Below are 13,655 nucleotides of genomic sequence, written 5' to 3'. Positions count from 1 at the left end.
TATAAGTAAAATTATGGGGTTCACCACTAAGGATCTTATGACATTTCATAGCATCAAAGTCAAGGTACTACGTGGGTAGGATGGGGTCATAAGGCCAAGGTGGAACACCAAACTCTCTTGCTAAGTGTGTGGCATAAATTCCACCATAAAAATATCCACTACCAGCATTGTGTTGCAAGCTACGTTCCACTATCGCTCCAAGGTTACAACTTTTGTCACCGGTTAGAGCGATGCGGATAAGGCTCAAGCTGGAGCACAAAGTGTAATACAATCCTGTTTTCCTACAATGTATTTTCCATTAAATAGTGCAAAGCATTGGATTGAGGGAAAATGAATGCTTTTTATTCTTCCTTGAGTCACTCCTCTAGTTTCACCATAGCAAAGGCTAGTCAAGAATATCTGAAATTCCGACCTTGGTGGTTCGTCCAATGAACCCCAAAATGGAATTTTGTAGTAATTAGAAAATGTCTCCAGAGGTATAGTAAATGAATTATCATATAGTTCAAATGATACTCTGGACTCATGAGGATGGAATTTAAATTCTTTGGTAAATGATTCAGTGAGGTTGAGGTGTTGGTTGCACTTATCTACAATGTAGGGACCGAGCTCGGCATTGTGAACATATTGCTCAAATTTTTCTTTAATGCCCACACGCACCATATAATTGTTGCATGGACATAAACATGATTTGGTGGCCGCATCTCGAATGGAATTTTCACTTGGTTCAACATAGGACCGATGAACGGAGCTGCTACTAGAATATGCCTACAAGGACCTCCTCCTCGAAGAACTCCTTCCAAAGAGGTTCATCATATTCGGGTACAATTTTCTGAAAAATTTTGGGTCACAAATTGTTGTCAACAAAACTTCACAAGATTAATAGCAACTACTCATAGGGATGCATAGAGGCCATATCAAGCATTCAAACTACTTAGAACTCTAAGAATTCAACATGCAAGCTCATCTACAGCAGCACCAAGAGCAACTAATTATTCAAAATATAAACCACTAGATCAAAAATTAATTGGACAAAAGGAGGATTCACATACCAAGCAAAAATCCCCCGAAATAGTTTCGGAAATGGAGCTTCGAGCAAAGAGACCGAAATCCGCGGGTTTGAGAGCAAGAACGTGAGAGGGAGAGCAATGGTGATTTTTTCTTGAGGTAGGTCATGATGTGGGGTGAAGAGATAAGTGAGGGGGTCCATATGGGGGCCACAACCCACCAGGGCGCGCCTGGGGGTGCTGGTGCGCCCAGGTGGGTTGTGCCCACCTGGAGCACCTCCCTCTAATGTTATTTGCACTAAAAATTCTTAAATATTCAGAAAAAATCATATTAAATTTTCAGAGCATTCTAAGAACTTATATTTTTGGGTCATTTTTTTATTGCATGGAAAACTCAGAAAACAGATAAAGCATGGCATTTTATTTTATTTAACTAATAAAAACAGAAAAAAAAAAGGTAGGGACATAAGGTAGTGCTCACTAAATTCATCAACTTCATACCTCTCAAAAATGATTCATTAATAAGGTTGATCAAGTCTTATTAACAACCACTTCCGATTAGCATGAAACCGAAGAACTTTCGTAAAACACTAAGTTACCTCAATGGTGATATGAATGTCCCCAACAATAAGCATTTCATATTTCTTTTTGGCAGTAGATAGAGGTGGTTGAAAACTTCCAATAGTGATTGCCGGAGATTTTTGAATAACATTAATACCATTCACTTGGAATTGTTTCTTCGGAAAGTGCACCGTACGTTCATTACCATTGATATGAAAAGTGATCTTGCTTTTATTGCAATCAATAACAGCCCCTGTAGTATTCAAAAAAGGGTCTGCCAAGGATAATCTACATGTTGTCGTCCTCGGGCATCTCAAGAATAACAAAGTCAGTTAAGATAGTAACATTAGCAACAACAACGGGCACATCCTCACAAATACGAATAGGTATGGCAGTTGATTTACCAGCCATTTGCAAAGATATTTTAGTAGGTGTGAGTTTATTCAAATCAAGTCTTTTATATAAAGAGAAAGGCATAACACTAACACCATCGGTTTCTAGCCTTCTTTTGCTTGATTTTGTCCTAATTTCGAAAATCCCCACCAAAAATATTCCCCAATTTTTTTGTGATTTGTTGGTTTGATGATGTTGTGTTGACTTTGATCCATGGATTTGCTGGGTTTCAAGTGGATCTAGCATCTCCCCACGTTTCCCCACTTTCCATCCACAAAATCTCTCCAATTTTGCCCCCGAAATCATCCATTTCCGCCCCAAATCCTTTATGATCCAAATCTGAGAAAAAAATCCCGACAAAAGCGGTACAACCGGCCCCTGGGGTACTACAACCGCTCCCCCATCCCCTACTTCTGCCAGCCCAAACCTGGAATCCCAGGATGCTCCAGGAGCGGTACAACCGCCCTCCCAAGCGGTACAACCGCCCCTCCCTGATTCAGCCTCGGTTGATTGATAGTTTTGACCATAACTAATACATCCGAAGTCCGGTTTTGACGTTCTTTAGCTTGTTGGATAGCTATTGACACCCGCCATCCATATAGATAGGTTCCAACACCATTAGACACCATCAAATTTTTGGAACTTTGGCATCTTTGCCTAGGACTTTCACCATATCATCCACATTACCACCACCAACCGCAACCTAACCCATTTTGTTCCCCATAGAATTAGTGGTTGCTTGAGTAGTGATTCGAGTCTCCTAAGGTGCTTAGGCTACTTAGGGATGGTTACTTCTTCATCAACCACCACCATAACATCCGCATAACCTTGTCCACAATACATTTCCGCCACCCCACCTTAACCCAATTTTGTTTGAGCTTGTTTGTGTTGTGAGTTGTGTCTCCTAAGGTGTTTCGGCTACATAGGGACCGCGTGCTTCCAGCTCCGACACCATGAATAGCCCATCATACCCTTCCACCTCCATAACCCATTTTGACAGGGTTTTCACCAATACTTCTGCAACCACCACCGCATTGCTGCTACCACCATTTTGACATTTGACGTTTCAGATTTTGAGTTTGCGGTTTTTCCGTTTCCTAAGGTGTTTCAGCTAACTAGGAACGGTTCAACATCGACAACACCACCGCTCAACATCGCCAAGGATTCGACATCGACCACTTCATCATAACCCATCCTTATGTACACAAACCATCGACGGTAACCTCGACGACACCATTGTATATTCCCCTTGCAATTGCATTGATAACCCCTAGCCCATTTTGCATCACTTGCCTATCGAGACTAGCCATTTGAGTATTGTCGACAATGTTACTTGTGCACATTAGTGATCATCGATCCGCCCTTCCATTGCATACATACCATATCATCCTGGTATCATCATATCATCTCGTGTGCCACAAGATTGTTCCCGCCTACCCACAATTGCTATCTTGGTTTGTGCATCGTGGCCATACAAAAAAAGAAAATAAGCTTTTAAGCAAAAAGAGAAAACAAAGAATCTTGTAAGGAAGAGCCATAGCTTCGTATCATAGTGCATTACAATATATCATATGGTATCATACTTGATCATTTTGGATAATTGTGTGAGAAACACCGGGAACCATACATACATAGCATACTTGGGGTAGAAAGTTTATCCTTTTTGCATCTTATAGGTTGTGCACAAGTGTCGTGTCCGCCTATTGAGCAATCATGCTAGCGTCTCTCTTAAGTTGTGCAACATGAGCATTTTCCGTGGATTCCACATTTTGTGCTCATTCCTTGGTTGCACGACCCCATTTATCTATCCGTGTGTGTGTTTCCGTGTGCCATTCATTGCTATTGGTCTACTTATTTCACTTGTGAATTTGTGAATCTCTTTCAACATTATTGACTCTTGCTAACATTTTGCATCAAGTTTGTGTGCCACTATCCTGACCGAGCTCCACCATAAGCTTTACTTGATAGGTGTAAGTGAACAAGTCTGGTACCAATTCCACTATTATTTCATTTCACATTGAGTGAAATGGGATACATCCTCAACTTTGGGAAAAGGTAACTTGGTATTCCTTATCTCATTTCCTACTCACCTTTGCTCGAGTCTTGTGATGGATAGGCAAAGCACACCTCTTTCAGTCTACAACAACGATGAGAGTTCGATGCCACGAATAACAACTTCAACGCAAAGATGGATGATCAAATGGAGAAGATCAAAGCCCTCATCAAGGCCTACAAGCGGTCTTCCTCATCTTCGAGAAGACGCAGTAGTGCACATGCTTCCAAGCTACCATCTCCGGCAAGATCACATCAGCATTGACACAATCACCGACAAGAACGTGAAGGTCAAGAGCTCAACACCAACAACTGCTCAACAACTTCACATCTCCCTTGGCATCTTTGCCAAGCGACTTCAAGGCATCTTTGCCTACGGACATACGACATCTTCGCCTACAAGCACCTCAAGACTACACTCAAGAGAAGCTCCCCAAGCTCAAGTCTGTGACTTCCATGATCTACTACGACCTCGACACCGACCACAAGATTCCTTTCTATGGGACTCATGAACCCGACGAGTATCTCGAGTGGGAGCGCTTGATGGACTACTACCTCAAGCTACATCAAGTCCCTTCCAAAGATCAAGTGAATTGCACCACAAGAAACTTCCATGACTACGCCTCAACATGGTGGCTTCACACACCTTCGGGGAGCTACGACATGAGTTGGTCCAAGACAAACAGAGCTATGTGGTGAGAATTCGTGCCTCCCACCTACACGGAACAACTTCAACGCCAATTGGAGCACACCATCCAAGGATCCAAGTCCATCGACGCATACTTCAAAGAGATGAAGAATGCCTTGTGACGAGCCGGCATGGACGACCCCATTTAGATGAAATTCCACTTCATGATAGGATTGCACAACGACATCTCCAAGACTATCTTCCTTGAGAACTACAAGTCCCTCGACGACAACTACACTGGTTCTCTCAAGGCGGAACAAGAACTCATGAAGGCCAAGGCTTCTTCACCCCAAGCACACTTCTCGATGACCAAGCTCCAAGACGAGGAGCATGAGGCTAGTACCACCATGATGTCCAAGCCCGACGAGCTCCAAGACGACGCTCCCAAGTTCGACCTCACCACCATCCCTCTTTGTGGCATTGATGATGCCGAGTCTACCTCGACTCTTTTTCAAGACGGTGCGGCGACGAGTATGACTATGGAGACCTTCAAGGACCAAGCTTTGGAGGCGAGCGACATGGTGACGAGCAAGGATGATGCTTCCATCTTAGGAGGCGAGAGCGATGATGTGCCATCTTTGGCCTTCATCCACGACGACGGTGACTATATGATCAAGCATGGGATTTTCCCTTCAGTCATGGAGGAGAGTGATGATGTGCCATCTTCGGCCTTCATCCACGGCGACGGCGATGAGATGGTTGAGCATGGGATTTCCCTTCGAACACGGCGACGTATGATGACTTAAGTGACTTGTGCCACCATATTGAGAGTGAGAGCGAGTTCACCAGTAGCCCCATATATGATGTGTTGCCCCAATTCCCATGTGAGGAGAGCCACAACCCCCACCACATGAGTGAGATGAGTGACTCCACCATATGTGACTTTGAGTGCACCTATTTTGAGGGAGTGAATGAGCCACCACATAGAGAGAGTGAGATAGTTGATAGGTCTTTGAGGCCATTTGCATTTCTAACAACTTGACCTCTACCTCTATTGTGTCTTCTCATTTGGTGCTAGGTCCCATATATGATGACGCGCCGATCCTCGACGACTACGTCCTCCCTTTGGACAAGACGATGGCCATGGTGGAATATGATGCACCCCCCCACCACATGGTTCCATCAAGTTGATGGTGGTGACCACCATTTGGCCTTTCCCACCTCACCTGCACCACATGAGTGGAATGAGGACGGTAACATAGGTGACGGTGGTGATATTGTCCCACTAGTAGACTATCTTGACATTGATTGCTTGCATGATGTTGATCAACCTATTTCCATGATTCATGCTAGTGCGACTTCCTCATGTGATGATTTCTTGCCCATTTACGATGGTATGATGATTCTCATGTGGAGTCTATTAGTTGTGATGCCATGTTACATAGGATTTCTTGTGACAATTCTTTAGGTCACATCATGTTTGACAATCTGCTTGACTTGTCATATCATATGCATGAGATCAACCATATGTCATATTTGCAATCTCTTTGTAGTGACTATGCATATGCCATCAAAATAAACCCAATTTGCACATATGGCATAGATGAAAAGCACATGGTTATTGGAATTTGATTTTCTTGTGATGATATTGATATGCTCCCTTTGCATCATTTATCTCATATGCCATGCCATGAGCACCTAGCTTTGGATATGCATTGTTTTGGATGTTGTCCATTTTCTCCATATGATGTTTCCAATATTGCTCATGAGGAGACCCCCATAGTTTCCTCATACATGTTAGGAGATTTAGATCCATCACATCCATTACATAATCCAAATAATTATCTGCACAATATGCTCCCCGAGAATACAAATGCTATTATTGTGCCACATACTTGATCTAATTTGTGTCCCCATCGTGTTATACATAACAACTATTCTTTCATGATGGATGACAACTTCTTATACCATGCATCAAATTTCTTTAAGCGATGTTTATCTTGTGCTAACTCACACGTGCACATGCACATCATGATGGATGATGTGTACATTTACCGCCCACACAATTTCTTTGGTTTGTGTCTCTTTTGTGTAGGTACCCATGAATACTTGTCAACCTCGCAATCGCATGAGTTGACAAAATGAGCTCTAGAGAGAATTGATGACTTAGGATCCAATGGATTGTCTTTCCCACCGCTCTCTTCGCGCAAAGGCTTCGTGCATTCCTTCTACATGGCCCTCACATGGTTATGGGTTGTTGTCCATTACATATTATATGCACATCTTGCCATGTTCACTTTGCATGACATGCTTATTCATATGCCTTTACCATGCATTTGTGACCCATGCTTTGCATTACACATGATGATTGATTCTACTATTTGTATGTGCATTTGCAAGCTTGGTGGAGATATTGCTTGTTATTGCCATGTTCCATTTGTTACCCATTCCTATGATGATACTATAATCTTGCTTTGTGTTCGTGCTTGTGATATGTCATGTGCATTGTCTATGCCTATTATTTGCTCACATGATATGATTGCCATGATTTACTCTAGTGTGTTGCATCTTCGCTCCACTAGTTTGCATGACATGATTGATATGCTTGCTTGTGTTGTATCACCCATGATTCATACTTGCTCATTTCATGCAGTTGATGACAACCATTTCCATGCTTTGCACATGATTGATATTGCTTCTTGTCATATATCTAAAGATGTTCCCTCCCTCATGCTAGATGATGGCGTCGTATCTAGTGCATCTGGGGTAGGTCGTGCATCCATGTATCCGTCCATTGTCAGCTAGCCGATCAACATCCCACGCATTATCAAAAGCAACACAAAGTTGCAAAAACACGCCCGCGCGCTAGTAGTTAACTCAGCTAATTTTCCAATAACCCCCTTAGCCCAGGCACACCTTGCCAAAATCTCAATTTCTCAATCTGGATCCCTCTCCTCCAATCGCTCCATAGCAGCACCTTAGATGAATACTTCGAAGCCAGCCCCGCTTGGTCCGGCCGGCCCGAACGGCTCCACAGCCCTGGTGAACGCTTCGACGGTGGTCGTGCTTGGCCTGCCTCCGCGTTCGTCCACCTCAAACTGCTCCACGGCGTCGTGATCCTTTCGACGGCCTCGGCTAGATCCACCACGTTTGGCCTAACTCCATGCCGGCCCGCCTTGTCATTGGTTCCCAACGTCGAGTTGGTCGGCCGGCGCAACCTGCACACGATCGACTACATGCACCCACATCCAGCAGTTGCTCCTCCACCTGACGGCGTCCACCTGCTGCAAGAGAGACTCGTGTGGCTGGCAACTTTGCATAGCAAACAAGGAGCACATCGTTGGATTTCTTGTTCCTGTTCACTATATCTAGTACTTGGCTACTTGCAAATTGTAGGTTATGTGCCAATCCATTTAATTGTTCTCTATTGAATGGGCGTGCAGCTTCACAGTTTAGAATTTGAACTGTACATTGCTGCTGAGTATTGTTTTTCAGAGACAAGTGAATTTGCCATTTTGTGAATGAAAAATTGGAAATAAATACATTTCATATTGCCTAGTTCCTGGTGATTTGAGGTGTTCTTTTAATACATGAAGTAATACAGCTGATCTAGGGCAACATTATCAGCTAGTGCTTGGGCATTACTGGTGATTCTGTGTTTCGATGTTTCTTTCACGTACTTAGTTATTCAGAAACAAGAACATGTTGCTATTGCTTCTAGCTTCCTAACCTACAAGCTTACAAAGAAACAACTATTTAATTTCTTTTGTTGAATATACTATTATCAAGGCTGATGTGGGTTTGCAAACATAGTTGCTACCTGCAGATTTCAAATGCTACTAAATTTTTTTTACACCTGATGCTACTGCTGGTAACAGCCAAGATGAATCAATGAGCTCAGTGGTTATACTGTTATATACAACTAAATAAAGGAATGAGCTTTCACACGCTGACAAAAATTCTTGTACATGTAGTTGTTGCTTGCTTGCTACACTTCATTCAATATGCGTCAAGTCAGAGAAAATATGAGGAAGACGTTTGACAAAACACATATTTTCGTCCATTACAAGAATTCAGTACATCAAAGAAATGAACTAATAACTGGCTCATATAATTCATGTTTTTCAACAGACTCAAGGCCATCATGGAACACTACTTGGCTTCATCTGTTGCGCAATCTCGCCCCCTTTGCCTTCTTTTTTTCTAGGGCAATTGCGACTATCGTGAAATACAATTTGTTTGTACGTCTTGCACATGCGTGCGACCTTCACCTTGGCTTCCTTCTTTTTCTTCTTTTTCTGTTCCTCCTCACTTGTTTCCTTTCCTCCCTTTATTCTTTTGCATCTCCCAACCATACGGACATCAGTTGGTGGGTGTATATCAATTTCATTAGGAATATTGCAACCAATAAAATCCTCATACTCAGCTTGTCTAGTCTTCTTCACACCTGATGTAGGAACCATTTCATCCAAAGGTGCTTCAATATTCAGCACACTTGATGTTAGAAAATCCATTCCTTCATCTGAGTGCTTGGCCTTCTAAATTAGATCTTCCAACTTGTTGTGTACAACCAAAATCTTCTACCTCGTAGCCTCATTCAAGGAGTCAGTTGCCTTCTCTTCTAGTAAATTCCCATGGTCGTCATACACATTATCCCTATAAATAAAAACATATTATACCAGCCATTTTATTTCCAATTAAAAAAATCAATTGTATACAGTTTTACCTTTTGCACCATTTGTCCCATCTTTTCATAAGGTAGTAGGATGGAAGTTCATTTTGATTTTCGGCCTGTGACGCCCGGATAATTAGGCTACGGTAATCCCGCGTTAACGATGCCACGTCACCTCGGTTACTGTTGCTAATCTCGCGTTAGTTCGAAACCGATTCAAATTCAAATCCAAAATCAAGCAAACAATAAAAGTTTTCAAATATTAAAACAAAAATGTACGGAGTGAGTCAAATAATGTTTTTGTAATTATGGTGGAGAAACCAACCTCTTTGGAAGTGTTTGATTGTCCCAAAGTAAATAAAACAGTAGCAAAACAATTAATTATATGCCTTTTACGATTAATAAAATACTAAACTATTTTATCTAGTTGCCCAAGTTTTTGTGGCATTAGAATATGTAGTGACATTAATTTAGGCGCTATTGTCATATTTTACAAAAGTAAAGAAATTAAAGGTAAAATAAAACAGAATAAAGGAAATATGAAAAGAAAAGAAAAACAAACAAGAGAATAAAAAGGAGAAGAAGAACCCCCCCCCCCCCCGTGCTGGGTCGTGGCCCAGCTGTCCTCTGGGCCAACCAGGCCGGCCCAACCCATCCAGCGACACCCTCCTCCTCTCTCCTCCACCTCTCGAACACGATCGAGCGCTGGGCGCCGTTCCAGCCGCGCCACCTCGTCTGTGGGTCGCTACAGAGCGCCTGGAGGGGATAAGATTGCCAGCGTCGACGTCGTGGCCTCGCCCAAAAATATCTTCCCCTCCACCCGCTCCATTCCTCTCTCCCCCTCACTGCTCTCTTCGATCCTGAGCTCCACCGCGCAGCCGTCGCCGCGCCATCATTGTCGTCACGGCCACATGCCTCCCCGGCGCTCGAGAGGAAGTCGAGGAGCACCGCCGTCCTCTTCTACACTATCTACAAGCGTCAGGTCAAGCCGGAGCGCCTCGGGCCGTCGCCATCGGCCTTCTTCCCCAACCACGGTCGCCGTGGTCCACCTCGTCAATCCGCTCGCCGATGGCCTCCCCGAACCCGCTGCCAAGCCCTACCGTCGCATTCTGAGGTCCTCTGCCGATTCCCCTATTTTTCTGGATCGATCCGTTACCGTAATCACCTACAATCACCGAGGCCGCCATGGTCGGAGCACTGCGTTCATGCGCGCGGTCGCCTGCTCTTGGTTGCGGCCACACCAGCACCCCGCCCCCCTGCGCTCACCTGCACACCCATGCGCGCATGACCTGCGCTCTCGCGCCCACGGCCGCGTGCCCCGCCAGCGCTGTCTGGGGCTTCCCCCCTGCTGCCCGACGCACCTCGCCGCCGGCTATGACGCCACGGCGCCTCCATTGGCCTGGGATGGCGCCCGAATGGGTTAAGGCCCAGCGCCCGTTAGCCCTTATGCCCGCTCCGCCCCGCTAGGCCCCCTGGGGCCTATGACAAAGGGGGGCCGCTCGCTAAACATTTTATAAAGAAAAGGAAAAAATTGAAATTAAAAAATAGTTATTTAATTAATTACTTAATTAATTAACTTAATTAGATCGGTTAAATTAACCTAATCACTAATTTAAATTAACTAATCATGTTAGTTAGCCTTAGTCTATGACAGGTGGGTCCCATAGGACCCACATGCCAGGTTTGACTCTGGTCAACTGGGTTTGACAGGCTGACATCATGGTGATGTCATGCTGACATCACCTTTCACTATTCTGGATAATGTTTGATTTAAATAATTAAATAAATTCCAAAAATGCTTAAAAACTTTGAAAATTAATAGAAAATAATTTGTACCTCGGATGAAAATACATTGTACATGAAAGTTGCTCAGAACGACGAGACGAATCCGGATATGCAACCCGTTCGTCCGTCACACATCCCTAGCATAGCAAGCTCGCAACTTTCCCCCTCTGGTTCATCTGTCCAAAAACGCGAAACACCGGGGATACTTTCCCAGATGATTCCCCCCTTCACCGGTATCACCTATTACCGTGTTAGGGCACACCGAACACCGCGTATTGCCTTGTTACGCTTTGTGATGCTTTGATTGCTCTGTTATTTATTGTGTTCCCTCTCTGTTACTTCTTTCCGATAGACCCCGAGACTGTCGGCGACCCCCAGTTCGACTACGGTGTTGACGACTCGTCCTTCTTGCCAGACCAACCAGGCAAGCCCCCCCCCCTGATCACCAGATATCACCTATTCTTCCCTATACTGCTTGCATTAGAGTAGTGTAGCATGTTACTGTTCGGTTACTCCTATTCTGTTGCATAGCCTGTCATTGTTGCTACAGTCGTTGATACCTTACCCGCAATCCTAAATGCTTACTACAAGATGCTAGTTTATCATCATTGGCCCTACATTCTTGTCAGTCTGCCTTGCTATACTATTGGGCAGTGATCACTTGGGAGGTGATCACGGGTATATACTATACATATATACATACTATACAAATGGTGACTAAAGTCGGGTCAGCTCGTTAAGTACCCGCAAGTGATTCGGATAAGGGGGCTGAAAGGACAGGTGGCTCCATCCCGGTAGAGGTGGGCCTGGGTTCCCGACGGCCCCCGACTGTTACTATGTGGCGGAGCGACAGGGCAGGTTGAGACCACCTAGGCGAGAGGTGGGCCTGGCCCTGGTCGGCGTTCACGGTTGCTTCATAATAACACGCTTAACGAGATCTTGGTATTTGATCTGAGTCTGGACACTGGCCTATACGCACTAACCAACTACGCGGGAATGATATGGGCACTCGACGTCATGGTATCAGCCGAAGCCTTCTAGACGTCAGCGACTGAGCGGTGCACGCCGGATTGGAACGTAAGCCTGCTCTTGTATTAAGGGGGCTAGTTCTGCTTTCGGCCGCCCACGCAACATGCAGGTGTGCAATGGGCGATGGGACCAGACCCCTGCACCATAGGAGTTAGACCGGCGTGCTGACCTCTCTGTTAGGCCTAGGTGGGGCTGCGACATGTTGATCTTCCGAGGCCGGGTATGACCCAGGAAAGTGTGTCCGGCCAAATGGGATCGAGCGTGTTGGGTTATGTGGTGCACCCCTGCAGAGAGGTTTATCTATTCGAATAGCCGTGTCCCTCGGTAAAAGGACGACCCGGAGTTGTACCTTGACCTTATGACAACTAGAACCGAATACTTAATAAAACACACCCAGACAAGTTCCACAGACAGTGCGGTGATCGCTTTTCCACAGGGCAACGAGGGGAGGATCGCCGGGTAGGATTATGCTATGCGATGCTACTTGGAGGACTTCAATCTACTCTCTTCTACATGCTGCAAGACGGAGGCTGCCAGAAGTGTAGTCTTCGATAGGACTAGCTATCCCCCTCTTATTTTGGCATTCTGCAGTTCAGTCCACTGATATGGCCTCCTTACACATATACCCATGCATATGTAGTGTAGCTCCTTGCTTGCGAGTACTTTGGATGAGTACTCACGGTTGCTTTGCTCCCTCTTTTCCCCCGTTTTTCTCTTCTTCTCGGATGCCGCAACCAGACGTTGGAGCCCAGGAGCCAGACGCCGACATCAACGATGATACCTACTACACTGGAGGTGCCTACTACTACGTGCAGGTTGTTGACGACGACCAGGAGTAGTTTAGGAGGATCCCAGGCAGGAGGCTTGTGCCTCTTTCGATCTGTATCCCAGTTTGTGCTAGCCTTCTTAAGGCAAACTTTTTTAACTTATGTCTGTACTCAGATATTGTTGCTTCCGCTGACTTGTCTATGATCGAGCACTTGTATTCGAGCCCTCGAGGCCCCTGGCTTGTATTATGATGCTTGTATGACTTATTATATTTTTAGAGTTGTGTTGTGATATCTTCCCGTGAGTTCCTGATCTTGATCGTACACGTTTGCATGTATGATTAGTGTACGATTAAATCGGGGGCGTCACAAGTTGGTATCAGAGCCGACTGCCTGTAGGAATCCCCCTTCCACACTCCTTGGCCGAAGTTGAGTCTAGACCTTGCAAAACTTTTACTAACATGGCTGTGTGCCTTATGGGCCCACGTCGCCATTGGGTGGTATTAGGATCTTTTATTCCTTGACCTATACTCTGGGACTCTAATCTCTCCTCTATTCAGGTTAAATGATTTTTCTAAAAAGACTAACTTTAGGTTCTCGAAAATACTTTCTCCCGGAGAGCCCCTCCCTCCAGATGATCGCTTGCTGCACCAGAAGATTCCAAAGATACTCTTCGAGGTTTTTCCGAGACCCTTGTGCCCATCGACTTTACAATCCCCTACCACCGATATACCCTTATGGATAACTACCTACAATTGTCGTTC

Source organism: Triticum aestivum, chromosome 4B (genome assembly GCF_018294505.1).
Source record: "Triticum aestivum cultivar Chinese Spring chromosome 4B, IWGSC CS RefSeq v2.1, whole genome shotgun sequence".
Classification (NCBI taxonomy): domain Eukaryota; kingdom Viridiplantae; phylum Streptophyta; class Magnoliopsida; order Poales; family Poaceae; genus Triticum; species Triticum aestivum.
Note: the sequence above shows the minus strand (reverse complement) of the source record.